General features: G+C 54.1%; 1 pseudogene; it reads right to left on the bottom strand.

The window, feature by feature from the left end:
- Positions 1–8439: 8439 nt before the first annotated feature.
- Positions 8440–24700, bottom strand: LOC133754067 (golgin subfamily A member 2-like; annotated as a pseudogene).
- Between the last annotated feature and the right edge of the window lie 1516 nt (positions 24701–26216).

The following is a 26216-nucleotide window of genomic DNA, read 5'->3' as shown; positions in this document are numbered from 1 at the left end:
TTGTGGAGCTCATGGCTCTGAAGGTTTCCTATTCTGCCGCAGTGCGGTGAGGCCTGCCCCCTGGGTTCCGTGTGAGATAAACTCGGCTGACCAGTGGCCTCAGTGGTCCAGGGGGGACCTCTCCAAGCCTTCCCTCTGCTAATCTCCCTCCCCAGTCTTGTAATTTTAATGTTACAAGTAAGAAAACAGGCAGGTGTCTGAGAAAAGCAACAGTGTTTTAGGGTGAAGCTCTTGCTTCCTCTTGGTGTTACACAGACATCCTGAAGAAAACTTGCAGGTTTCCCTTGGGGCCAAGCCTGACTTCCCTCTTCCAGCTCAAATGTCTTATGGTGACGGAGCACTCTCCATCCAGTCGTGTTCAAGTAACCTCTTTTTAAAATGATTTATGTATTGGGAAGAGTTACAGCGAGAGAGGGAGAGACATCGAGTTAGGAGAAGGAGAGCTTCCACCCAGTGGTTCCCTCCCCAAATGCCTGCAATGGCCAGGGTAGGGCACATTGAAGCCAGGGGTCAGGAGCTGTATCCAGGTCTCCCATGTGTGTGTAACAACCCAGGAACTAGGATGATCATCTGCTGCTTTCCCAGGCGCATTAGCAGGGAGCTGGATTGGAGTACAGCATCTGGGACTTGAACCAGCACCCATATGGGATGTTGGCACTGCAGGTGTTGGCTTAACTTGCTGCACCACAGTGCCATCCCCCAAATAACCTCTTCATAACATCACTTTGGGGGTTGGATTTCAGTGATGAATTGTGGGGAGACCAAAACATTCAGGGTATTTGTTTTTCTGAATTCTGTGAACATCATAGCAATGATTGAACCTGAGTAGGGAGCTATGTGAGCCCTCAGTCTGTGGCCATTTCAGAGAGGAGCCTCTTTGACCTGGGGACCTGCTGCTGTGGGAGACAAGCTTGTGATGGACGTCTGAAGTGGGAGAGGCAGTCATGTGCTGCTGTGCCTTTAACTGACATCTGGGTGGTGTCTGGAGACCTGAAGCTTCCTCCTGCTTTTGGTGTTGGGGGTCCAGTGTAGAGCACACAGAGAAACAACTCCTGTTCTTCTTGCAGACTTGTGGTGAGTGCACCGTGGATGGAGTAGCCCAGTTCAGTCACGCTCTGCTATTGGAGAAGTCCTATTACCGTAAGTCTGAACAAATTTACCTGGTGATTTTTGTCTGGAAATATTTTTTCAAAGCAGTGTTTTTTTTGTTTGTTTGTTTTGACAGGCAGAGTGGACAGTGAGAGAGAGAAAGGTCTTCCTTTGCCGTTGGTTCACCCTCCAATGGCTGCCACAGCCGGCGCACCGCGCTGATCTGATGGCAGAAGCCAGGTGCTTCTCCTGGTCTCTCATGGGGTGCAGGGCCCAAGGACTTGGGCCATCCTCCACTGCACTCCCTGGCCACAGCAGAGAGCTGGCCTGGAAGAGGGCCAACTGGGACAGAATCCGGTGCCCCAACCGGGACTAGAACCCTACATGCTGGCGCCGCAAGGTGGAGGATTAGCCTATTGAGCCGCGGCGCCGGCCTTCAAAGCAATGTTTGAAACACAGAGAATGTAGGGTGTAGATGTTGGATTGTAAAGTGACACTTGCTTCACCCTGGGAAAAGCACTGACACGTTTTTCCATGGTGGCTGTGCCATTGTCTCCTGCCAGCACCAAGGAGACTTCCTGTTCCTCACCCTCCTGCAGCTGTTGTTTTGTTCTTGCTTTGTTGTCTAGCAGCCCTAATAACAATTTTAATGGCCATGTAACCATTTATTTGACCATTTTTAGTGGAGTTGTTTGTAGTTATTTTTTATTTTTAGGAATCTATGTATATTTTGAATATACATTCTTTGTCAGATGTATTTTGTTAACATTTTCTCCCAATCTGTGGCTTCTCTTTTGTTCTCTGCACATAATGGGTCACAGAGTAGCAAATTTAATTCTATGAAGTTCCTGATATTAATTTTTTTGTGGAAATTGTCTTTTTGTGTTGTGTGTTAAAAGTAATTACCAAATGCCAGGACACATAGATTTTCTTCTGCTTTTAGTTCTTGAATGTTTATAATTTGCATTTCAAATTTTAATGTATACACTGATTTGAGTGACTGTACATGTGTAAAGTTTGTGTCTACATTCATTTCATTCTATATTGTTTCTCAACAATTATTTCATCATTTTAAGAAAAGACATAGTATTCAGGCTGGCATTGTGGTGTAGCCAGTAAAGCTGCCAAATAGGATACCAGCATCCCACATGAGTGCAGGTTTCAGTTCTGGGTCTCTAATTCTGATCCAGATTCCTGCTAATGGCCTGGGAAAGTAGCAGAAGATGATCCGAGTGCTTGGGCTCCTGCCACCCACATGGGAGACCAGGATGAAGCTGCTGGCTCCTGGCTTCACCCTGGCCCAGCCACAACCATTGCAGCCATCTGGGGAGTGAGCCAATGGATAGATCTTTCTTTTTCTCTTTTTCTCTTTCTCTCTCTCTGTCTCCCTCTCTGTAACTCTGAGTTTCATATACATAAATGATTTTTAAAAAGGAAAGAAAGCACATATAACATATTCTGGACTGCATGCTGTTAGATATGTAATGTGTAAATATTCTCTTCAAATTTTTAGATAGTGAAACAAGAGGTGCACATTTGATCTCCTGTGCCTCAGTTTCCTGGCACTTAGCTGTTATGTAGACTTTAGAATGTGTGAAGTGATGTCTTTTGTGTGCTAATGTTGGAGGTTCCTGGACAGCCCCAGGCTGCCTGGTTGCCAGGAGAACCAACCCTGTGGTTCCAGGTACAAAATTTTAGCCTCTACCCCAACCTTTTACTCAACTCTCAGCCTTTGTGGAGAGAACTGAGTCAATCATTAATGAATGGCCATAAAGTCCAAAGGTATGGGGTTCAAACAGCTTCTGTGTTGCTGAAGATGAGGAGGTGGGAGGGAGGCTGCACATGGAGGGTTTGGGAGCCCTGTACTCTGCCCTGACTGCCTGGCCTGCGCTCGTCCTCTGGCTGTTCAGGTGCAGCCTTAAGAGAGCTGTGTAATAAGCTGGTATTGGTGAGTGCAGTGTTCCCTGGGTCCTGTAACTCTAGCACATGATTGAAACTGAGGAGGGGTTTGTGGGAGGCTCTGGTTTGTGACAAGTTTGGACACAAGTCATTGGTAACGTGGGAACTTGTGAGTGACATCAGAAGTGGTAGCCTAGTGGGACTGAGGCCTTATCCTGTGCTTCTGATGCTATCGCTAGGCAGACTGCATCATATTTAGACTGAACTGTGGGACTCCAGTTGATGTCTGAGACCCGGAGTCTAGTCGCAGAAGTTCTGTGTTGGATGTTGGAGAAATAATAGGTGAAAACAGTGGACTTTTTCCCCCTAATCTGACAGTGTTTTCAGCTCTTTATAGTGTCTTCAGATGTTAGTTTTGAGGTAAATCCAGTGTATCCGGTTCTACTACTGTTGCTTGTACTGTAGGTGTCAGATCTATAAAATAGATGCTAAATCCAAGGTCATGAAGACACCACTTGTTAAAGACATCCTTCTTTTAAAAATTATTTCTAAGTCTATATTCATATGAGAGAGAGTGCTAGCGAGATCACGCTAGCTCTCATTTTCTGGTTCACTTCCCAAGTACTTGCTGGGATGTGGGGGTGCTGAAGTGGGAGCCAGGGGGAATATTCTGGGTTTCCTGACTGGATGACAAGCACCCAAGCCCTTTTTCCATTACCTCTGCCCCCAGGCTCTGCGTTAGCATGAAGCTGGATTTGGGAGCAAGAGGTGGGCATCAAACCCAGGCATCCCAATGTGGGACACAGATGTCTCAGCTGATGCCACAGGCACCAGGCCAGGTGTCCGCTGTGAAGATACCACACTTTCTCTGTCTTAATGCATTGGCTAATTGTCAAAAAACAGTTCACTGTAGAAGTGTGGTTTCATTTCTGTACTCTCAATTCAATTCAGTGTCTTCCTTTCTTTGATTTCCATTGTTTAGTGTTAAGATTTGAAATGGGGAAGTGTGAGTCTCCTTAATTTATGTTTCTCTGTTCAGGGTTGCTTTAGCCATTTAGCTAATATCCCTTGAAATTCCATGTGAGTCTTGGGATAATTTTCCCAATACATTGCCCATGGAGAAGACATCTTTGGCTTTCCTCAGCAGGAAGCGCCCAGCCTCACCTATACGAACTGCAGCCCCCTGACCAGCAGAGGCTCCCCTCTTAGATTTATGAGTCTGTGGCCACTGGCATCTGGCCGCCTGCCCACCCTGCCTCCTCAGTCCCTTCAGAGGACTCCTGGGATTTTTGAGCACCCAGAGGGGCCTCCAGTGCCCCTTCCAGCCATCCTTTTTGGCTCCGCACTCCTGGTTCAAGCAGTGTTCTTCCTGTCTTTCTCCATCAGGCCTGCTGGCTGCCATGTGGGTGTCCCAAGGCTAGTGCTGGCCCTGGCCAGTGGGTCCAAAGGCAGGGCCATCAGGGAGGAGGGAAGCCTGAGAGGAACAGGCAGTGTCAGGACTGTGGGTGTGCTGCCTGAGTGGTGTGTGAGAAGTGGCGTGAGTGGCAGGGGAGGCCCTCTCCAGCCTCCAGCCTGACTCTCCGGAAGCTCTGGTCACCCACTCCAGCTCCTCCTCCCATCCTCCTTTCCCTTCCTGTCCATGTCCTTTTCCAGAAAGCTCACCCACATGCCCACCTGCTGCTGCTTCCTGCCCCCACCCTGCCCACCAGTGCCATGGCCTGGCTGCTCTTGCCTTACCACCTGTCTCCCTCCTCTCTCTCCGCTATTCTCTCTGCTTTCTCTCCCACTGCCAGCTGATTGAGTTAGGCAAGTCTATCCTGTCCTGAGAGCCCCAGGTCCCCCTTCGACCTCTAACCAGATCCTTCCTCTTCCTCGGAGACCTCCCTTTCCAAGCCTGCCCAGACAGCTGTTCTGTGACTCCCTTCATCTGTGACTTTCTGTTGTGTGGTGAGCTGACACCTCCAAGCATGACGTTGGTGAAAATTTGTGCCCCTCTGTGGTCCTGCTCCTGTCCTGTTCTATAAATATCTATAAATACACATACATACACACACATATACATATGTATATATATACATATATATATACATATGTATATGTATATATATGTATATATATACAGTCACCATACTGTCCTTGTAGAGTCTTATGGCTCAGTTACAAGGGATGCTACCACCCTGACCTACCACTCCAGTGTGTGCCACTTCCTGTGAGCTGCCCTGTCCTGCCCAGCCTGTGGACAGCCAGCCCTGTTCCCTGGCCCCTCCCTGCCTGGCATGGGGTGCTGTAGTGGCAGCTGTGTGATTCCCTGACCATCACCACCAGTCCTGCTGTCTCTTGGCTGAGAATAAAGCCCATTTCCACACAACAGGAACACTGTGTCCCGTGCTGGCTTGTGTCCTCTGTGGTGCTCTGGGGGAGAGGAGGTTTCAAGGTTTCCCCCTCAGGGTGCTGTGTGGGAAAGGGTGCTGTGCAAGGTGTGGGGACAAAGGCCCCTTCCTTTCCTAGATGGCTTGGGAAGTGTCTGGAAGTTTCCTAGTTCTCAGTCCTCTGAATCCTGCTCTGACCACCAGGGGGAGGACCAGAAACTCAGCCTGGAGGCGGGTTGTGGAGCTGCAGGCTTGCACTGTAAAGGCATGGACAGGTTAGGGTGGGCTAGTGCTGGAAGTTAGCACCCTTGGATGCTGGCACGTGGCATTCCCTGCATCCCTCCACCATTAGCTCAGAGCCTGTGTGCCACAGGGCAGAATTGTCCCTTGCAGCCCCTGTGGCAGTGCCCCTGGAGTCGCAGTGTAAGAAGACTAGCCTGGAAGATGCCTCTTCATCCCACTGGAAGCTCAGCACAGCACAGCAGGCTGCCTGCTGCTGGCAGGCCCTGCTGCCCTGTGCAGTGCCCACCTGCAGCACAGAAGACCCTGGGCCCTGCGACAAAACTGCCACACACGGGGCCAAGCAATATGGCTCAATCTGTTTATTTCAAGATAAAAGAATAACAGGAGCCACATCAGCAGGGTGCCACAACCCTGTCTCCACCTCTTTCCTGGGCCACAGACTATCAATAAATAAGTTTCCCAGCTCCAAATAATTAAGATCTCCTTCTTATTTGCAAGCTCCAGCCTCAGCTATGATACAGGGGGTGGCCCTACCCCCAGAATATACAAAATGTTACACAAGTACAATATGTACATGGGGGTGGGGGTGGGGGAAGCCCACTGGCAGCAGCTGTTTCCCCTCATCAGGCCTACCGTTAGCCCCAACTGTCATAGGACCTGACAGAATGCTGCCTACTGCCCTGTCTGGCTGGTGTGCCTCTCAGTAAGAGAACAGGCACCCTTGCATCGACTGCCCCAGCTGACGTTTTGAGGGCTGTTGACTGTGCCTCCCAGCTGGCCTGCCAGGGGGCACAGACACAGAGTGAAGAGCTGACCCAGGCCTGGCCTACCATGAGTGCCACCTGTGCTAAGCACCTGGCCTCCAGTTAGCCTCAGCTTGCCCAGGCCACCCTGCCATTCGGGGACTGGGAGCCTCCCTGAATAAGGGACTGTCCTTGCCCAGAGATGACCCTCACCCAGATACCTCTGCCCAGAGATGACCCTCACCCAAGGAAGATCCTCATCCAAAGATGCCCTCCTCACCCAGAGATGCCCTGGCCCATAAGTGACCCTTGGCCAAAGATGACCCTCACCCAGATACCTCTGCCCAGAGATGACCCTCACCCAATGATGTCCTCATGCCCTGGGTGCCCTGCCTGGAGTGACCTTCAGCATAGGATACCCTTTTACCCCGGATTGCTCCCACCCAGAGAGGACCCTCACCCTATGATGCCCTCCTCGCCCATATACCCTTACCCATGATGCCTCTGGCCCAGAAGTGACCATTGCCCAAGATGTCCTTGCCCAGGTGTTCCTGTCAGCAATGACCCTCACCCAGATGCCCTCACCTGAAAATGACCTCACCCGAAGATGCCCTTGGCCCAGAAGTGACTCTTGCCCATGATGCCCCTGCCCCGGAAGTGACCCATGCCCAGCGATGCCCCTGCCCAGCAGTGACCCTCACCCAGATGCCCTCCTCACCCTGATGCCCTTGCCTGAAATTTACCTTATCTGAAGATGCCCCTGGTGCAGAGTGACCCTTGCCCATGATGCCCCTGCCCTGGAAGTGACTCTTGCCCAGTGATGCCATTGTCTGGCATCATTGCCCTGCCCAGCAGTGACCCTCACCCAGATGCCCTCCTCACCCTGATGCCCTTGCCTGAAATTTACCTGCCCAAAGATGACCCTTGCCCAGAGTGACCCTTACCCATGATGCCCCTGGCCTGGAAGTGACCTTGCCCAGCGATGCCCCTGCCCAAAGATGAACCTCACCCAAATGCCCTCCTCACCCAGATGCCTTCACCTGAAAATGACCTCGTGTGAAAATGCCCCTACCTCAGAAGTGACACTTGCCCAGCGATGCCCTGGCCCCAGAAGTGACCCTTGACTAGATGCCCCTGCCCAGAGATGACCCTTACCCAGATGCCCTCCTTGCCTAGAAGCCCTCACCCATGATTCCCTGTGGCCCAAAGTGAACCTCACCCAGGCTGCCTTTGCCTGAAGATGCCCTTGTCCAGACACTATTGCCCCAAATCTCCCTGGGCCTGGAGATGCCTTCATCGAAGATGCCCTTGCCCAAAGATGATGCTTGCCCAAATATGCCCTCCTCACCCAGATGCCCCCACCCAGAGATGACCCTCACCCAAAGATTCTCCTTTCCCAGAAGTGACCCTTGCCCAGTGATGACCTCACCCAAAGATGCCCCTGGTCCAGAAGTGACCCCCACCCAGAGATGACCCTCAACCACTGATGCCCCTGGCCCAGAGTGACCCTTGCCCAGGTGTCCCTGCCTAGTGATGACCATTGCCTGAAGATGCCTTTTGTGCCCAGATGCCCTCGCCCACAGATGGCCCTGGCCTGAAGATGACCCTGGGCTGAAGATGGCCTTGCCCACAGATGCCTGTGGCTTGGAAATGACACTCACCTGATGCTGTCCTGCACTGGAGATGTCCCTGCCAGGTCATGGCTCTTGCCTGCTCATGTCTGTGCCTGCTGATGCCCCCACATGATGTTCCCAACCAGATTATGCCCTTGCCAGGCTGACAGTCCCAAGAGGGGCACTAAAAACTACCTTGCTGACTTGCCCAGGGAGATGAGCACCCCTTGGTCTCGGCTGTTCTGGGGGCCACACAAATGCTGCCTATGTTGGTTACGGCCTCTGAGGATGGAGCTGGAAATGAGGAGGCCCCAGGAGCCCCTGGGGGTCCTCCAGAGAGGCAGCCTCAAGAGGCCTTTCCCCATCATGGGTTCTATCTAAGGAGGGAAGGGAACTGGGAAGGAATGGCAGGGGATAGGGTGACTAGCAGGGGTGGAGTAGCAAGGATTGGGTTGGGGCTCTCCAGGCTGACAGCATCTGGTGTTAAACGATCATGATCTTAACATCATTATGCTCATCAGCCCAGTAGAAGAAGGGGATGCAGGTGTTGTTGCCCAAGCCTGGGCGCTCCTGGGGGTGCTGGATCTCCTGCAGCAGCTTCCTGACTTGCTGTGCAGTAGGGTTCTGGGTGGACAAACCCTCCCCAGCCTCTCCTCACCCAGGCTCCATGGTGTCAGCGAGGCTCACCTTGCGAAGATCTTTGGATAGATGGAGGGCTCTGAGCAAGCTGCCAGCTCCTCTGCTCCAGTCTGCCCTCCCTGTGCCCAGGGCACTCTCCTCACCAGCCTGCAGGTCAGCAGCATCCTGGAGGGCTGGGGACCCAGGAGCAGGATGGTCAGTGCAGTCTGGGGTAGCAGTCAGGACTCGGCCCTGCCACTCACTGAGCTCACCGATAAGCTACAGCACCAGTTCCTGCAGCTGCAGGAGTTTGATCTGGAAGGAGAGGTGCTCAGCACCCCTGCCCTTGTCCTTGTCCCCTGCCCCAAGAGGCAGCAGGGTCCAGGGCCCCTATCTTCACGTCCTCCTGTCCTGGGCCAGCCAGCTGGTGTACTCCATCACAGTGCCACTCCGTCAGCACTGCCCTCTGGTTTTGGTAGAAGGCAATGTACTCTCCTGCAAAGAGGGGGTGGTGGAGTAGCGCTCAGAGGTGGGGCACACCTGACCCCCATGCAGCTCCTCCCTCTGCCAGGGCCCTCAGCTCCCGGCTCACCGATGGTGTCCATCTCTCCAGAGAGCTGGATGCAGCGATGTTCTAGCTCCTCTACCTGCTTTCGGAGCTCTGCTTTCTCCCCCATCACCTCCAGAAAGCAGATCTGGAGCCACAATGATGGGATCAGGGCTCAGCAGTCACTGGCCCCACCCCCACCCTTCCTGGCCCATGGTGGGAGAGAACCCCTCACCTGAAGCTTCTCGATGTCCCTCTTGAGGGCCTGGTGGGTCTCCCCAGAAACAGAGTCACCCCCAGTCCCAGAGGCTGAGGTCTCAGGCTCCCCCTGTGATGGCACGGCAAGGAGAGCCAGGCACCGGCAAGCGAGCCTTCTGCTCCCTCAACTGCCTGCAGAGTTGGGCCTGTTCTTCCTCGGCTCAGGCAAGAGCTGAAGTAAAGAACATCACCTAAGGGCAAAAGGTGAATGAGTTCGTGTGTGCAGGTGCACCAGCTGTTCCTGGGTGGATTGGTATCTGACCACTGGCTCCCAGGTTAGGTGTGAGGACAAGAAAAAACAAAGTAGGGGGGATCAAGATATAAGAATGGATCACGGAGGGAGGCAGGCAAAGGTGGGATGGAGAGGGCACATAGCACAGCCTGGCTTACCACGGCCTCTTGGCTCTCCAGGTATTCCGGGACAGGCAATTTGGCCTGAGGAATTTCTTCCTCCTCTTCCCCATCTCCTGAGGGCACAGCCAGAGGGATCCCAAATGATCCAGTGAAGGAGGGAGGAAAGCTCAGGGCTCCCCTCAATGCCCAGGCTCCCTGGGAGACCCAGGGCAGCGACTGCCCTGAGGAGAGGGCTCAGCCATCCTCAGAGTCTCTCTGAACTCAATGCTGTGCTGCCAAGGCCCCCTCCTCCCCCTACAGCTGTGTCCTCTCCCATGGGAGCCTCACTCACCCTCTCCAGGGAGGGCCAGGAGGTTCAGCTGAACTTGCAGCTGCTGGTTTTGCTGGGCGGCAGCTTCCAGGTGCTCCTAGGGGCCAGGAAGAGTGAGAAGGCACACAGGTGGCAAAGTCCTCCCACTCAGAGACCCCGCCCCATGCTCGCCAGCCCCTCTCCTGGGTCTCCTGCAGCTCTGGGCGAGCCACCTGGACCGCCACCTTGCCCTGCACCTCCTCACACTGCAGCTGGTCCATGAGCTGCATCTGCAGCAGAATCTGCTTGTGTAGTGCCTCCTTCTCAGAGCTCAGCTGTTAGTAGGCAGCCACATGCTGCTGGTAGGTCGCCTCATACTGCTGAGGTGGAACAGGTACTGGTCGTGCTGCTGTTGCAGACTCTGAGCCTCCTGGCTCTTCAGCTCCATCTGCAGGGAGACACAAGGGGGGTGGGAGGAGCATGAGGGCAGGTGTGCATTTGCTAACTGATTACATTGGTTGCAGGGGGTGGCACAGACCCATGTCTCCTGCACCCAGCCTCACACCTCATCCCCTTCTTTCCCATCACTTTAACTTGAGGTGACACGCTAGACAGAAGGCATCATCTTTAGGGCACACTCGTGTCTAATACTTTACATGCACAATCTCAGCTAATCTTCAATACCTGTATAAGGGAAACACTGCTAGGTTCCTTTGTCAGGAATCTGAGGATTATCAAAGGGTAGCCTTTGTGTAGTGACCAGTAGAGCTGGGTGACATGCCTCTCCTGGGACAATGATGTCCAGACCTGGGAGGAGCCCAGGGCTACCAGCTCTAAGAGACACAGGACAGTCAACATGAAGCTCACCTGTCACTCCAGACTAGAGAAGCCTCCCTCCTGGGCCTAGCACTGCTCTTCCCAGAGACTTGTACCCATGGCCCAGTCCTTTGCAGTCAAGCTGAGCATTACCATTTCCTTCAGCTCTCCCAGCTTCTCATGCAGCTAGCCAAGTTTCTTGGCCAGCTCGTTCTTGAAGTGCTTCTCCGCCTGCAGTGAGCTGGTGAGCTCCATGTTGTCATTGCTCCTCACAGAGAGAAGCAATCCGCTGCCACCCAAAGCTGCTGGATCCGGATCCCAGAACTGGGTGCCCACCTCCCACAGTGTCAGGAGGGCTGGAAACTCAGCCCCTCCCCTCCAACAGACATTTGGCAGGGCCCTGGCTCACAGGGAGCCTTCCTAGGTCTGCACCATCCCCTTTGAAAGCGGGGGAAATGAAGGCCCAGAGGGAAGTGTTTTGTACCAAAAGGCCTTGCCCAGGGAGGCTGAACAAACCAGTCTCACAAAGCCATCCTGCAGCTCAGCCAGCTGCTCCTTGAGCTCCCGGTTCTGCAGGATTGCACAGTTGATGGTCACGAGGTTGCTCTGCATGCGCGCCAGGATCTGCTTGCGCTCCTCGGCCTGGTTGCCCCATGGCTCTGCCTCCTGCTCCAGCTGCAGCAGCCACTGTTCCTGCTGCTGGTTCAGGTGACTCAGGCCTTCACTGCCCTGCATCTGGGCCTGCAGCTGTCTGGCCAGGCTCTCCAGCTCCTTCTGCAGCTTCTCAGCCTCTGCCTGCAGCTGTTGTTCTGCCTCCAATGGCCCTGTGGGGGGTGCTGGGGACTCCAGGGTGGGAGGCTCAGTTGAGAAGGGAAGCAGCCATCAGGGGCCCCAGCCTCTGGGTTTTCAAAAAGCTCCTGCCTTGGTCCTTAGCTCCTCAGGCAAACTGCTTGCCCCCACCTTGGTGCTGGCTTCTTGGCTAACAACTTTCCATATTCAGATGATCATTACCCTTCCAAGCCACTTTCACAGAGTGCTTGACCATACATGATGGACAGAGGGTACGCCACCCCTATTTACAGATGAGGTCACCGAGGCTCAGAGAGATGACAAGACTCGCCATCCCCTGGTGCAGACCTGCTTCCCTCTGCCACAATACCCCTCGCCAGGGCAACTGACACCCATCCTGCTCCCAGGCCACCTCTGCCCCTGCTTACTATCTGGCTCTTGAGCTCAGCCAAGGTGGTCTCCAGCTCCAGCACATGACTCAGGCTGCACTCCTTCTCCTCCTTCAGTGTGCAGAGCTGCCCAGAGCACAGTGAAAAGAGCCATGAGCAGGGGCCACCGCCTCCCTCTGCACCGATGCTGCCCCCAAAACTCAAACATGCAGCCACCTCTGGCTGCAGTCCACAACAGGTGCACTTGATGTGCCCATTTACAGACACCCAGAAAGATCAAGTGAGCTGTCCATGGGGGTCTGCCTCACCTTGGCAGACATCTGCTGCATCTTCTCTTGCCACATGGCACGCTCTTCCTCCAGGCCCTCTGCATACTGGTCCCTGTCCATCCACAGTCATCTCTGTGTCTCCAGAAGCTTCAAGAATGGACGCAGAAGTTTGGAGGAAGCGTCATGGATCCTCACCTCCTGGTCTCCTGGGCTCTAGTCCTCACACAGCCCCCCTCCTCCTGCCAAGCCTCACCTGTTGCACATGTTTCTCCAGCAGGGCCCGCTCTTCCATTACCTGCTGAAGCTGCTGCTTACCATCAGAAACACCAGACTCACTAGAGAACTGAATGGGGAGGACAAGTTGAGAACTGGAGAGCTCCCACAGCCAACACAGGACTCAGGGTCACAGAGAAGGTAAAGTGTTGGCTAGGGCTCCCAGATGAAGCAAACAGGCTCATGGGGAAGCTGTACCAATGGCATGGATAAAACAATGGTTTGGGTGTGTGTGTGGTGCAGTGTGTAGGTGCTACTAGGCATGCCTGCATGCCATAGCAGAGTGCCTGGCTCCAGTCAGTGCTACTGCACTTCCCACCCAGCTTCCTGCTACTGTGCAACTTAGGAAGCAGCAGGTGACAGCCTCCTGGGTTCCTGACACCCACACAGGAGGTCTGGATTGAGTTTCAAGCTCCTGGCTTCCACCTGACCCAGCCCTGGCTGTAGCAGGCATTTGGGAGATGAACTAGCAGATGGAAGATCTCCCTCCATCTCTGTCTGACTTTGCCTTTCTAATGTAAACTGAGATGCTTAAATAAAATTTTTTGAAAAGCTGTATCACTGTGATTCTGATTTTGTAGGTCTAGGCAGGGGCTCTCTGTGCAGAATTCTAGCAATTTTGTGAGGACTATGGCAGGGCCAGAATAAGGATTCAGAATTTCCAGCTCTTGGCTGAGGTCCTCCCTGATAGTCCCTGGGGATGGTGGCCCCAGCAGGCTAGGGCTAGGGTTTCATGGGCTGCAGCCTCTTACTTGTTGCAGCAACAGCTCAGACATTTCCAGCTTCTTCTGCAGGTCCTCCATCCCCAGCTGCAGGGTCTTCTCTATCACGAGGACTTGAAGCCTCTCTTGGAACTCAGAGTTCTGCTGCTTCAGGTCCTCATTGTTTTTGCTATAGTGACAGGTGGCAGCAAGAGGAATGAGCAAACAGAGAGGACAACTTTGGTGACCAACTCACCTTCTTATTGCACCTCCCAAGAACCTTGGTGTTGGAGGGGTCCCCAACAATCAGGTCACTCACGTGGCAGGCCCGAGAGAGAACCTGAGCTGCCTGAGGCCATCGCATGAGCTGGTGGCACAGCTGGCACCAGAGCTGGCTCTGCACACTTCCCAGCCTATATAGACACTTCCTCCTCATGCTCCCCAGCACCCCTCCCCTCATCACCCGTACTAAGGTCCCCCAGACTCCTCCCCCGACCTTCTCCTTCTTACTTGTTCTTGTATAACTCCAGTTTGAGAGCATCTCGCTCTTTGTTGTGCTGCAAACACAGAAAAGCTACTTCAGGACTTGGCAGGACCACAGTAGAGCTGGGGTTCTGGTCACAGTGGCTACAGGAACCATGCCACAGCCACACTTGCACACCCTCACTCTCTGTCAAGGCACTGCCAAGCCCAAGGTCCCGTTGGTTTTTCTAAGAGCTTCGTAAGGGCAGAAGAGGAAGGGAAGGAGCTCTGACTTCCTCTGGCTAGCAGAGGCTCAGACAGTGGGCAGCACTGTCTCTGGACAGTGTCCTGTCCCCACAGGTCTGAGAACATGCCAATCCTGCCCTGGCTCCCTGCCCACCCCCTCTTGCTCTGGGAGTGGAATAGAGGGGACATCCGTAGTCACCTTCCTTTCTTTGACTCTCCCCACAGAAACAACAATGCTGTTACCAGCATCACTGTGTAAACCTTTCCCAGTGCTCCACCTGGCACCAGGCTAACAGCCCTGTTTTATTCTCACAGCCACCCTAGGAGGCAGTGACTATGCCCTCCTCTTTGCCGAGTGACACAAAACAGAACAAAATGCAGTGCTTGTCTGAGATCTGAACATCCTGGTTGAATCCTCTGGGCCCATTTTTGCCCCTAGGGAGGAGGGCACAGACATGGAGGGAAATCAAGTTTGTGTTTGAATCTTCTGTTCACTTGTTGAAGGGACGGTGCAGCATTCACACAGTCTACAACTCAGCAAGAACAGAGGTCAAATGACTCCCAGCCACCGTGTTCCTCTCCCTGGGGTTTATGGACCCTTTCCTATCCTAAACAGCCCCCTCCATGGATGATAACTGGCATGTTCTTCTGTGCCTTCACAGCCCAAGCACCCCCTTCTCTCAGCACTTGGTCTCCAGTGCTCACTGCACAGCCACCCGCACTCACCACCCATCTCAGTCCCAGGTTCTTTTTCACCAATGAAAGCCACATGAAATGGCTTGGACTGCATCTGGGCCACTCCAGGCTGCAGAAGGCACCTTTCCACTCACTCCGTGCTTGGGGAAGCCAGGCTGCTAGTGGCTCACCCTGTCCACCTGCTTCTGCTGCGTGGAGACGACAGACAAAGTCCACTCCTGCTCTCCAACATGCTGGTGGGTAGTCTCAGGCAATTCACAAGGTCCTCAGACTCTCCTGGAATCAGAGGGGTTGAGATGGAGCCCTGAGGCCTCCCCTAGAGGCCTGCCAGTTGCCTGGCTGAAGGAGGGAGGTGCTCAGTCCCACCTGCTTTTTGCCTGGCTGCCTGTTGGGTGTGAGCCAGGACTGACTGTAAATCTGCCTTCTCAGACACAAGAATCCCAATGGTTTAAATGTGAACCTTTAGGAGGAAGCCAAACAAGTGCTCAGAGTGAGAGAAAGGACTGTTGTCCTGGGGGACTCGAGGGGCCACCACACCAGTCACTCACCTGGAGTTGTTCTCTTAAACCCCCTGTTCCTTGGCCAACTTTTGCTGACATTCTTTCTTTTGCTATAGGAAGAGAAAGGAAATCTGCCTTACTGGGGGAGGCACAGATGGCATGGCAAAGGACACGTTCCTGGAATGCCACCATGGTCCTGGATGGGCCCACTGATGAGATCAGATCTCAGGGACCCTGGAGGGGGAGGGAGTGGGGTGCAGACCCAGCAGCCATGCAATGAGCAGACATAGAAGTCACATTACTTTTTCCACTTTATCCAGAACTTCTTGCTTCTGTTGTTTCTGTGGGGATAGTCAAAGAAAGGAAGGTGACTAAGGATGTCCCCTCGACTCCACTCCCAGAGAAAGAGCGGGTGGGCAGGGAGCCAGGGCAGGATTGGCATGTTCTCAGACCCTGTGAGGACAGGACCTGTCCAAGGCTCCCAAGGAAAGAGCATGTGAGTCTTTGCTGGTTTTTGCTCATAGCTATGGAACTGCATCTGAAGATGGGCCTTCCACTAGGTTTGGATTTACAGGGGTGCGCTCATCGTTCGACAGCTCAGCACATGCTACATAGGGGTTGGGGCTGCTCTTAACAGCAGGGATACAGGAATGAAAAGCACAGGTAAAACCCCTTCTCTCCCTGAAGTTTATGTCCCAGAGAGCCTGGAAATCTTGGATTCTTAAAGCTAAAATAGATCTTTGACAACCGTCATTTCCACCTCCTTGGGAAACTCAAGCCCAGGGCAGAGAGGTGCTTGTCCAAACTCAAAGCTCAGGTCAGGGCCTGAGTCAGGGCAGGGACACAAGGCTCATGGCCAGGGCTGAACAAGAGGCCACAATCCCAGGGCTGTGTGGCCAGGATACAAGCAGGGGTGCCTGGAGAGAGAGGAGGCAGAGAGGGCAGTGACAGAACAAGAGCCATGCTGCATGCTCCATGCTCTGGGGTCCCTCCAGCTGAGACCTGGCCCACCCAGTACCATACTCTCCCTCGCAGCAGGGCCCCCAGCCCCTTTCTTTAGAGCCCAGTGGAGAAATGGAAGCCCAGGGTGGGCAGCATGGAATCAGGGGACCCCACTGGGCTCTTACCAATTCCTCTATGGTGTTACTGAGTTTATTAGATAGCTGGAGCCCAGGGCTACTGCCAGCTCTTGGTACCAGCTCTGAGGTGCATGCAGAGAGCAGGAGTTGCAGGAGGGTTGGGGGAGAGGTAGAGAGAGCAGTCATTAGTGCTGGGGGGCATGGGCTATCTCAGCTGGCAGTGGGGCACCCAGCACCCGCTGGGAGAGGGGAGGGGCCTGGCCTGCAGAGCCACTCACCTCCAGATCCTTCATGTTAGAAGATGTGAGGCCCTCTCCATTGATGTAGGACATTGACTAGAAGAGACAAGAGCTCCTGTGGAGATGCTATGCCCTCCACTCCCAAGTCCCTACCCTCAGACTGCCTCTCCTCCCCCACCTCCTGGCAAACTCCTCTGCCCAGCTTGGCCTCTTCCTCCCATGACCCTCTATGCCAGCTTCTCCTGGGTCTCATCACTATCCCCCTCCCTTCCCATGTGCTGCTCTTCCTACGCTTCCTACACCAAGATAAAGTGTCACCGTTCTCCTGGCCACGTCCTCCATCTGCATGGCTTCCAAGAAGAAGCCGTCACCCAGCATGCCCAACACTGCCCAGCAGGTCAGTCTGTCCCAGGATCTCCCCACTCTCTCAGCAATCCCAGCCTCCATTTCTGTACTTTCCTCTCTCTCCTCCCTTTCTGAGTCCCAGTTTCTGGGGCACCTCAGACACAAGACCATTGAGCTGCTGATCAAGTTGATGCAGGCTCTCTGTGGATGGCAAAGTCCTAGGGACAGACACACAGAGGTCAGGAGTGCAGGGGCTTGATGCAAAAGAGGTCCTCAGGCCATGGCTGGCCCTCACTCCCACGGCTTAGGGACTGCTGCCCACACAGGAAGACACTCACTTGGTCTCATCTATGAGGACAGGGCCATGGTCAGCATCATGGTTCTGAGGGAGAAGAAAGAGACAGTGATCACCTGATTTCCAGTAAGAACCACCCAGGGGTGGCAGGAGCCCAGTGCTTTCCAGCAACCTGCCACTGCCACAACCTCAAGAGAAAACCCCATCTTGGCCTCCCCCATCCCAGTGCTCAGGAAGGGTGTCTGGCCCTGGGAACCAAGCTGCGGGAAGAAAGGAGAAGAGAATGCAAAGCAGGCACGTCCTCTGGGAAGGGAGATGGTGCAAGCATAAGGAGGTAGCACGCACAAGGGCAGAGGCACAAACCTGAGTTGGCACCATGCTAGTTAGACTAGTGCTAGGGGATGCTACACCGCCAAGTAACACGGTGGCATCAGCAGAGGGTGGTGCAGGAGCAGCGCGGTCTTTGGGCACCTGTCAGAACAGAGCAGGGGGCTAGGGGGCCATGCAGGAGAGGAGGTGCCTCACTGCCATGGACACAAGGGCACAGGGCAGGTAGGACAGACGTTGTAGCAGTCAGAGTGACAGTCACACATGCTGGGATCCACAGGGGTTGTGGGAATGGCTTGCCCAGGCTTGGGGACACATGACATCTTTTCAAGTGGCCAAAGCTCAAAGGAAGGAGGCTATGACCTCCATGGACACGAGGCCCTGGTTCTCCCTGGACCTCAGCGAGGGCTCTGACCTCCAGCAGCTGCAGCAGGCAGAAGGAACCGGCACCCACATCAGGGAGCATGGCTGTGTCTTCCAGAAAGCCAGTCTCTGCTGCACAGTGACCCTAACTCTAGGCCCCTGCTGGGCTGAGGCTGCTGGTGGTGACGGGGCTCCCTCAAGGTAGCTCTCTGCTGCTCCTCTCTCCTGCTCTCCACCCTTTCTCCCTGCCCTCCTCTCTGCCTCAACCATCAGCTGTTTTTTTCTCCAATGCAGGCCTTTTCAAGGAAAAATGTTGCCCAAGAAGCCTCTCCCTGCTTTCTGGAGGTAAAATCAACCACAGCCGCCTCATGGGCATACATCTCAGCCCAATCTTGCAGCTCCAGAAACACCTACTCTACCAAAAATAAGCCAGAAAATCACAGATAAGACATCTGCCCTGTGACTTGGCATACTGGCAATCATGGCACCTCATCCCCAGGAAAAACTGCTAGGAAACAATGCGGGGATCTAGTACTTGGAGCCATGGAGAAGCCTCTCCTCTTCTCCCAGTGGGACCCCCTCCCGCAGCCAGCCCAATCCAGCTTCTCCCCAGGCTCAGGCCTAAATCTTGGTCCAAGCATCTGGCTCTAGAGACCACCTCATGTCAGCAGGCTAGACAGCCACAAACAGCCAAGATGGCTGAACAAGTTACAGCAGCCAGGGAAGCTGAGTGGAGGCAGGGATTTGCTGCCTGCTCTCTGGACCCTTCATCCCTGGCCTCCGAAAACCACAATCGGCTGCCTCCTTAGAGTCCAGGCTGCAAAGCCTACAGATGAGGATGAGGCATGCTGAGTCTGCAGTTATACCATGACCATGGCCTGGAAGCCACTGCCCACAGCGATTGTTGTCCTCAGAACCCACTGTTGCCTTCACAACGTCTGTGGCTGCAGAGGGCCAGGCATGCCTTCACAACGTCTGAGGCTGCACCCCCAGCCGTGGACCCAGGCTCCAGGTCCCTCCTAGCATCTTAGTTTTCACTGAGCTCTATTTTAGACACAGAAACAACAGGGGAGTTGGGAGAACACTTCTCTGAGCAGTTTCATTTACTTTTTAGGTTTATTTATTTTTTTATTGGAAAGGCAGAGTGTCAGAGAGAGAGGGGAACTCAGAGAGAATCTTCCATCCTCTGGTTCACTCCTCAAATGGGCACCATGGCCCAGACTGGGCCAGGCCAAGCCAAAGCCCAAGAGTCAGAAACACCAATCAGATCTCCCATGTGGTCTCAGGGGCCCAAGCACTTGGGCTATCTTGTGCTGCTTTCTCAGGCACATTAGCGGGGAAGTGGATCAGAAATGGAGCAGCTGGGACTCAAGCACTCACATGGGATGCCAGTGTCATAGGAAGTGGCTTAACCCACTGTGCCACAACACCAAATCCTCTGAGCAATTTTAAATATAGGTACTGCGGCCAGTGCTGTAGTTTAGCAGGTAAAGCAATCGCTTTCAGTGCCAGCATCCCGTATAGGCACCAGTTCAAATCTCAGCTGCTCCTCTTCTGATCCAGCTCTTTGCTATGGCCTGGGAAAGGAGCAGATGGCAGCCCAGGTCCTTAGGCCCCTGCACCCATGTGGGAGACCTGGAGGAAGCTCCAGGCTCCTGGCTTCAGATCAGCCTAGCTCTGGCTGGTGCAGCCATTTGGAGAGTGGACCAGCGGATGAACACATCTTTCTCCCTCTCTCTTTCTCCCTCTCCCTCTCTTTCTCTTTCTCTCTGTCTCTGCTTCTCTGTAACTCTGCTTTTCAAATAAATAAATAAGTAAATAAAAATTGAATCTATGTACCATGATTATTTTGTGCACAACCAAGATCACAATTTTAAGTCTTAGGGTGAGAGCTTAGTCTAGCAGTCAGGATGCCAGATGAGAGGCCCACATATCACTTCAGAGTGCCCGAGTCTGATGCCTAGCTTCAGGTCCTGATGCCACCTTCCTGCTCATGTGAACCCAGGGAGACATGGTGATAACTCAAGTAAACTGAGCTCCTATAAGTCATATACACAGTTGTCAGGACTTCTCTGTGCCTGTGCCCTGCCCAGACTATGTCACTTGGTGTCTCCTCTGAGGCAATAGAGTGAGTCACAGCCCCTGGCCAGACCTACCTGGGTGGAAGCAGCCATGATGGTTGATCAACCACCTGTCCCTTTCCCCAGGCTCATATCTGGATCAGCCCTGCTACACTGGCTTGGCTGAAGGCCCTGGGGCAGTTAGACAGGAAATGCCAACATCATCTTCAGGTTATGGCCTACCTAGCCCCTTGTGCCTGTGCCCTGCCCTTCCCCCACTCCCAGGCTTTCTGAATCACTGAAAGGTGTTCTATGACCTCACAATGCCACCTATGACCTCATCACTTCCTCTGCCTCCCCCATTCACCACTTGGATGAATATTACCCACCTTTAATCTTCACACAGGCCTCAAACGCCAACTCCTCCAGCCGCAAGTCCATTTGGAACCCACCTCCCTCACTTAGCCACACAGCTGGCCTATTGCCGTCTTTCCCCTGCCCCTCTCAGAGGACTCTGTCACCCCCACGGTGTCTCCTGTTTTGTTCTTCTACTTCCACCACTGTGCAGCCAATGCCTTTGCCATCCACAGGCCCAGTGAACATGGTTGAGCATCCCATCTGATTTGTGTCAAAGAGACGAGGGGCAGACAGATTGTCCTAGCCACTCGTCTGTCTGGGTAGCCTCACATCCTTGCTGGTTAGTCCCTCTGGAAAGCTAACTTCTATCCTTGTGATTATAAAGTCAATTCATTTTTTTTTTAATTCTACCTTCTCTACTCCCAAACTAAAATGAAATTCAAAATTTGAAAAATCATTAACTTCCATCTGATCTACTTGCCCAGAGGGCAAGACTTAACAGCATTTGTATTTTTTCAAATCTCTCCTAGTCTTAACTGCACTGGGCATTCAAAACCCCAAAACCCCACAGACCTGCTCTGAAAGTTATTCCCAAATTACCAAATCTTTGAGGTGTGCCTTAAGCTCTCCAAGATGAGAAAAGACATGAGGGGATGGAAAAAATTCAATTAGCCAAGCAGGAGAGGAAGCAGACATAAGCAGACCAAAGGTTAATGGCAGCAACATAAAACAAGCCAGTGGCAGAGGCTCTCCCAAATGAGATAAACCTCAGGGACATGCATACCTGAGAGAGAGCAAGCCAGAGAGGGGGTCTCGGCACTGCGTCCCCTTCCACTTGTCCTATGGGGCAGCGCTACCCCATCAGAACGGTTAAGGTCGAACACCAGCACCTTCAGTATGTCCTGAATGTAGAGGCAGTGAAAAGGGATAAACAAGGGTGGGGAAGACACAGAGACATGGCTCAGAGAGAGGTGAGGATGTTGGGTAAGGAAGAGGTGCAGTCATGAAATGGAGGCTGAGGAAGAGCAGAGATCCACACCGTGGTCCCCCAGGCCATCCTCTCAGACTGGCCATTGCTGCCTCAACTGACAGAGGGAAAAGTCCCCCGGCCCCAGAGTCACATAAAGTGCAGTCACGGACCAGCATGGCTCTCAGACCCTTCCCCAGACACAAGCCTCATTCTCCATGTTAAAACCAGACTTCTGCATAAGAGTTCACTTGAATAAGGGAGGCAACACCTGAACAATTAGAAGACACTGTTCAAATATAATAATATCTGACCGCCTGAAACTGAAGCCCAGGGGAGGATGTGACTTTTCTGAGGTCACCCACAGCCACGACCACATCCCAGTGCCTGGGGCTTCCTAAGGGAACAGCCCAATGGTCGGGGCTGCTCTCATTGGCCTGGCTTTTCCTGAGGCCGGGGATGAGGAAGTAGCAAATACCAGCGACTATGAATGGTTACAAGTTCCTGTATTTTGGATCAATATGAGAACAGCAAAAACTCTCAAACTTTGTAAGTAAAATATTAGCCCTATCTATTTTACAGATGTGAAAAGAGAGACCCAGAAAGTTTAAACAATTTGCCTTAAATTGTATCCCTAGCAGAGGGAAAGGGAACATTCAAACCCAGAATTCTTGACCAGTATCTAACACTCCCTTCCACCATCTTCATTGTCCTCTGGATCCCCAACCTCCCCAACCCCCTATTGTCCCTTAGCCCCCTAGCCCCCAGGAGCCTGGCCAGCCAAGACTCACATCCTCGGTTTGAGTGACAACCCCCAGAAGTGGTTGTCTCAGGGATATTGACATTTTTAAGTTTTTTTTTTTTCCTTTTTTGCTCCTGCAGGACCACCAGGCCTGTTCTTCCACTGATACTCTCTTAACTGGAAAGGAAAAGCAGTTAAGACTCTGGAATGCTCTAAGCCCCTGTGGTCACATCCTACTTCACAGTGTTCACAAAACACTCTCAAGTCTACCATCTGACTTTATGCCAACAACAACCCTTCAAGGGGCTGGAACAATCAGTATATGTCTGAAGAACTGACAACAAGCTTTAATAAAAGGGAATAATGGAATTTAAAATCAGTTTCTAACTCTCACTTCTGTGGTTCTGCCAAGTATCAGCAGCTGCCGTGGGAAAACCAGAGGTAGAGGTAGAAGATTAAACATTATGTCATCAGGAATTGTACTTTGTGTGGTTTGGAAACAAGACAATGGGTCTTTTCTTCCATATCAGAACCTCACAGAACTTCGAGGGTCACCCCAAGTAGCCCTGGAAACCAAGGAGAAAGAGTAGAACCCAGGCATTATTCCTGCATAGGGCCCATTATAACCTCACAACAGGTTCCTATCCAAGCCACAGGGCGGCCTCACCAAGCTGCTCCCTTGCTCCTCTGTGGCAATCCCCTCACCCCAGCTTCAAAAACTCCCCTGGCGAGGCTTCAGGCTATAAAGTTTAGTCTTCTAAGGTCTGTTCCACAGAAGGTAATGCAGCTGTCACTCGAGAGAGCCCTGACTGTGGGGCACTCTCTGCTCCCAGGATCAGGGAAATTGAATGTGAGCCTGAGAACTCGTGCACCCCCCAAAATGTCTCTGCAGAGTAGAAACCTGGGGGAAAATCAAGTCAGTTTTCCCACAGTCACCCAGAAACACTGCCCACACTTCCAGCTCCCCAGGGAACTGGACACATCTCACACTGTCAGTGTCCGAGCTGAGGAAAGGGATCCCCAAGTCCCCAGTCTCCTTGCAGGCGGAAGCAGTATGGGGGTGAGGCCTCTTAGGGGATTGGGCCGGGAAATCAAAGCCCGAGCTTGAGGTAATGACAGTCCTGAGGGCGACTTGGCCTCAGTGCATTCCACTCTGCCCTCCCTATGCTCTGCGCAGGGGAGGGGCGCGAGGGCCGGGACCCAAGTCCTTGGAGACTGCAGCCCACGGACCCCAAGGAGGTCCAGCTTCAGGAGGCGAGAGGTGAGGTCTGAAGCTGGGCCGAAGAGCCCTGGGAGCCAATGGCCCAAAGTCACCTGGGGGCAACGAGCATGTGCGGGGCCTGGGGGCTGAGGGGCGGGGCTGGCTGAGAGGACTTGGGTGGGGAAAGCCAAGGGGCGCCAAGGGGCTCTACCCGAGTGTCTCAGGAGCCACAGAAACCCTGACCGTAGACCGGCCGTCAGAGGGGCGGTGGACTGGGCTGGGGGGCGCGACCCCGACGTTTTACCTTTTTCTTGGCCGCAGCCAGTTTGCTCTGTCTGGTTTCTTCCGACATCGCAGGGCGGGGAGGAGGCAGGGGGAGGGGGTCCACATCACCAGGGTCCCGGCAACCAATGCGAATTGCTCCCGGCTACTACCTCACGGATGTGTGACTGAGCCAGGAGACGCAGGTTCTGGGCAGAACTCGGCCAGGCTGGGTGGGCGTGGTCTCAAGACTTCAAGCCCATTGGTCAGTGAGAAAGACGAAACAAAGAGGGGCGCGTTCAGGTCTCTGCCTGTTCGGAGGCGTCAAAATGGGAGCTGCTTGTGCAGCTCTGTCACCGCCCACTCTAGGGGCGGGGCGATTTCCCTTGGGTGCGCTCACAGCTTTCTGGGAGCCCTCTCATGGCATCCGCCACAGAATTCTAGTTAGTCAGTGGACCCCAGAGGCTGCTCTCCGGCCTGTGCCCTGGACCCCTTTCTCCAAGGCGCCCCTGCACCGGGGCCCTCGGACCCCAGGGCTCAGGAGGTGGGCGCGGAGCCCAGAACAGGGGGAAATTGCATCAGTTCATGACCCCTGTCTGACTCCTCCCAGATGAGCCCCAGACGTTCTCGTTTCAGAAAACCCCTCAGGGACTCCTTTCAGGTCCTCCAGACACTGCCCCTCTCACACCCAGCCCTTCCTCGAGGGGCCCCACGCTGATCCCGAAAGCGCGCTGTCCCCGCACAGCTGATCCAGTTGGGCGCTCCCCGGTCCCGGCTGCTCCTCCTCCCGCACCCCCATGGCCCCCTTTCCCCTCAGAGCAGCTCCGGGGCCTCAGCCTCTCCCAAGCTTCCCTCCAGGACTGAGCAGGACCCAACTGGAGCTGCCGCGGGGCCTTCCGATCGCCGGCAAGTAGCCTGTGCCCGCTCCCCCACCCGTGCCTGCGTCCCCAGACCCGTGCGTGTGTCTGCGCCCCCTGGACCCATGTGGAGACCCGTGTGGATGGTTCCGGACCCCATCCCGTGAGGGTGGCTGCGCCCCCCAACCCCATGAATGTGCCTGCACCCCCCGACTCGTGAGGATGTCTACATCCCCGAGCCGTGAGAGTGGCTGCGGAACCCAACCCCGTGCGGGTGGCTGCACCCCGACCTCTTGAGGGTGCCTGGGCCCCTTGACCCGTGAGAATGCCTGAAGTCCCTGACCCCATGAGGGTGCCATCGCCCGTCGATGCCAGCACCTCTGACACCGTGAGTGTGCCTGGGCCCCCCAACACTGTGAGGGTGGCTGCAGATACCAACCCCATGAGGGTTGCGTTCCCCCAACCCCATGAGGGTGCCCGTGCCGCCTGACCCGTGAAGGTGCCGGTGCCTCCCAACCCGTGAGGTTGAGGTTGCCAGTGCCCACCAACTCGTGAGGGTGCCAGCGCCCCCTGACCCCATGTGGGTGCCAACACCCTCCATCCCGTGAGGATTTCTGAGCCCACCCAACCGGGGAAGGATGTCTACATACCCCCAAACACACAGTGGCAGTCACAGCTGCCCCCAGCCTCCCCCACCCCAACCGTAGCCAACAGTTTCCTGGGCAGACAAAACTCTGGGAGGCTCCTGAGCTGTCTTTCAGAATCCCTATCAGTGCCCCCTGAGGAGCATCAGCCAAGGTAGGTACCTGCCATACCTGCCATTCTGCCTGCTCAGGATCTCATCTGCCCGGTGCACCAGCCGCACACTGGGGGGCACATCTGGGACCTCAGGGCCAGGCCCTCCCTCTCCCTACTGCAGCTCCAGACTCCCTCTTTCCTGTTTCTGTCCTTGTGACAGCTGGCTTCTTTCCCTTCCTAGCCAGCCTCAGGACTCACTGCCACTGCCCAGGGCCTCCGTGGCTGAGATTGGGGGTTCTCAGGACAGGATCCGCACTCACTAGCAGACATGGGTGCCCTTTGGAGCTATCAGAGAGGCCAGGGAGTTTGTGGTTGATGGTGTAGGGGCTGGGAACTTGGAAGGTGTTGTCATGGGGCAGCCAAAGGCCTTTGAATTTCCTCCTGGGCATGCCACACCTGCCGCAATCTGAACTGTGCTGCTGGGGGCAGGGGGCAGGGGGGTATCCAGCCCCCCAGCCTGGGAGCTCCACCACAGGCCAGGGGTGATGGCCAGGAGTCACCTCATCCCTTGGGTGTGCAATTGAGCAGTGGCCAGGGGTGAAGCCCCTGGTTGCTTGATGACCTCAAAGACTGAGAATCCTCTGCACCCTATCAGCCCAGGCAAGGCAGGAATGTGCAGCCTCCTGCCTCCCTACTGGGTGTTGTCACACCTGCTACTGGCTGAAGGGTCCTCAGCCCCAGGTGAAGCCCAATAGCCAGGGCGGGTCAGCTATTTGGAATTCTGCCCGGCTGGGCCGTAGTGTTGTCCCAGGGCCCAGCTCTGGGGGGCTGGCTCTGTGGCATAGCAGATAAAGCTGCTGCCTGGGACACTTGGCACAAGTTTGAGTCCTTGCTTCTTCACTTTTGATCCTGCTCCCTGCTAATGAGTTGGAAACTAAGTTGTTTCAGAAAAAAAATTAAAAAAGAAGACTGTCCTAATTTCATAATTGGCTCCCATGACTCATCCATGGTTATTAAAACAGCAACAAGAGACCATGTGGGAACGGGCCCAGGCCCTATATTTATCACTTGCATTGGCTTCATGAGCTGAGACCTCACGTGGAGTCTTCAAGGTCAGATAATCAACTTGGTGAGGGTGGAGTCAGGTTCACACAGGGCATTGGGAGCTGGCTTCGAGGGAGCTTGCTGAGTGGACCACCCAGCCCAACCTGACCCACAACAC

This window comes from Lepus europaeus, chromosome Y, assembly GCF_033115175.1.
Source record: "Lepus europaeus isolate LE1 chromosome Y, mLepTim1.pri, whole genome shotgun sequence".
NCBI classification, from domain to species: Eukaryota; Metazoa; Chordata; class Mammalia; order Lagomorpha; family Leporidae; genus Lepus; species Lepus europaeus.
The sequence above is the reverse complement of the archived record's forward strand: the minus strand, read 5'-3'. Positions and strand labels throughout refer to the sequence as shown.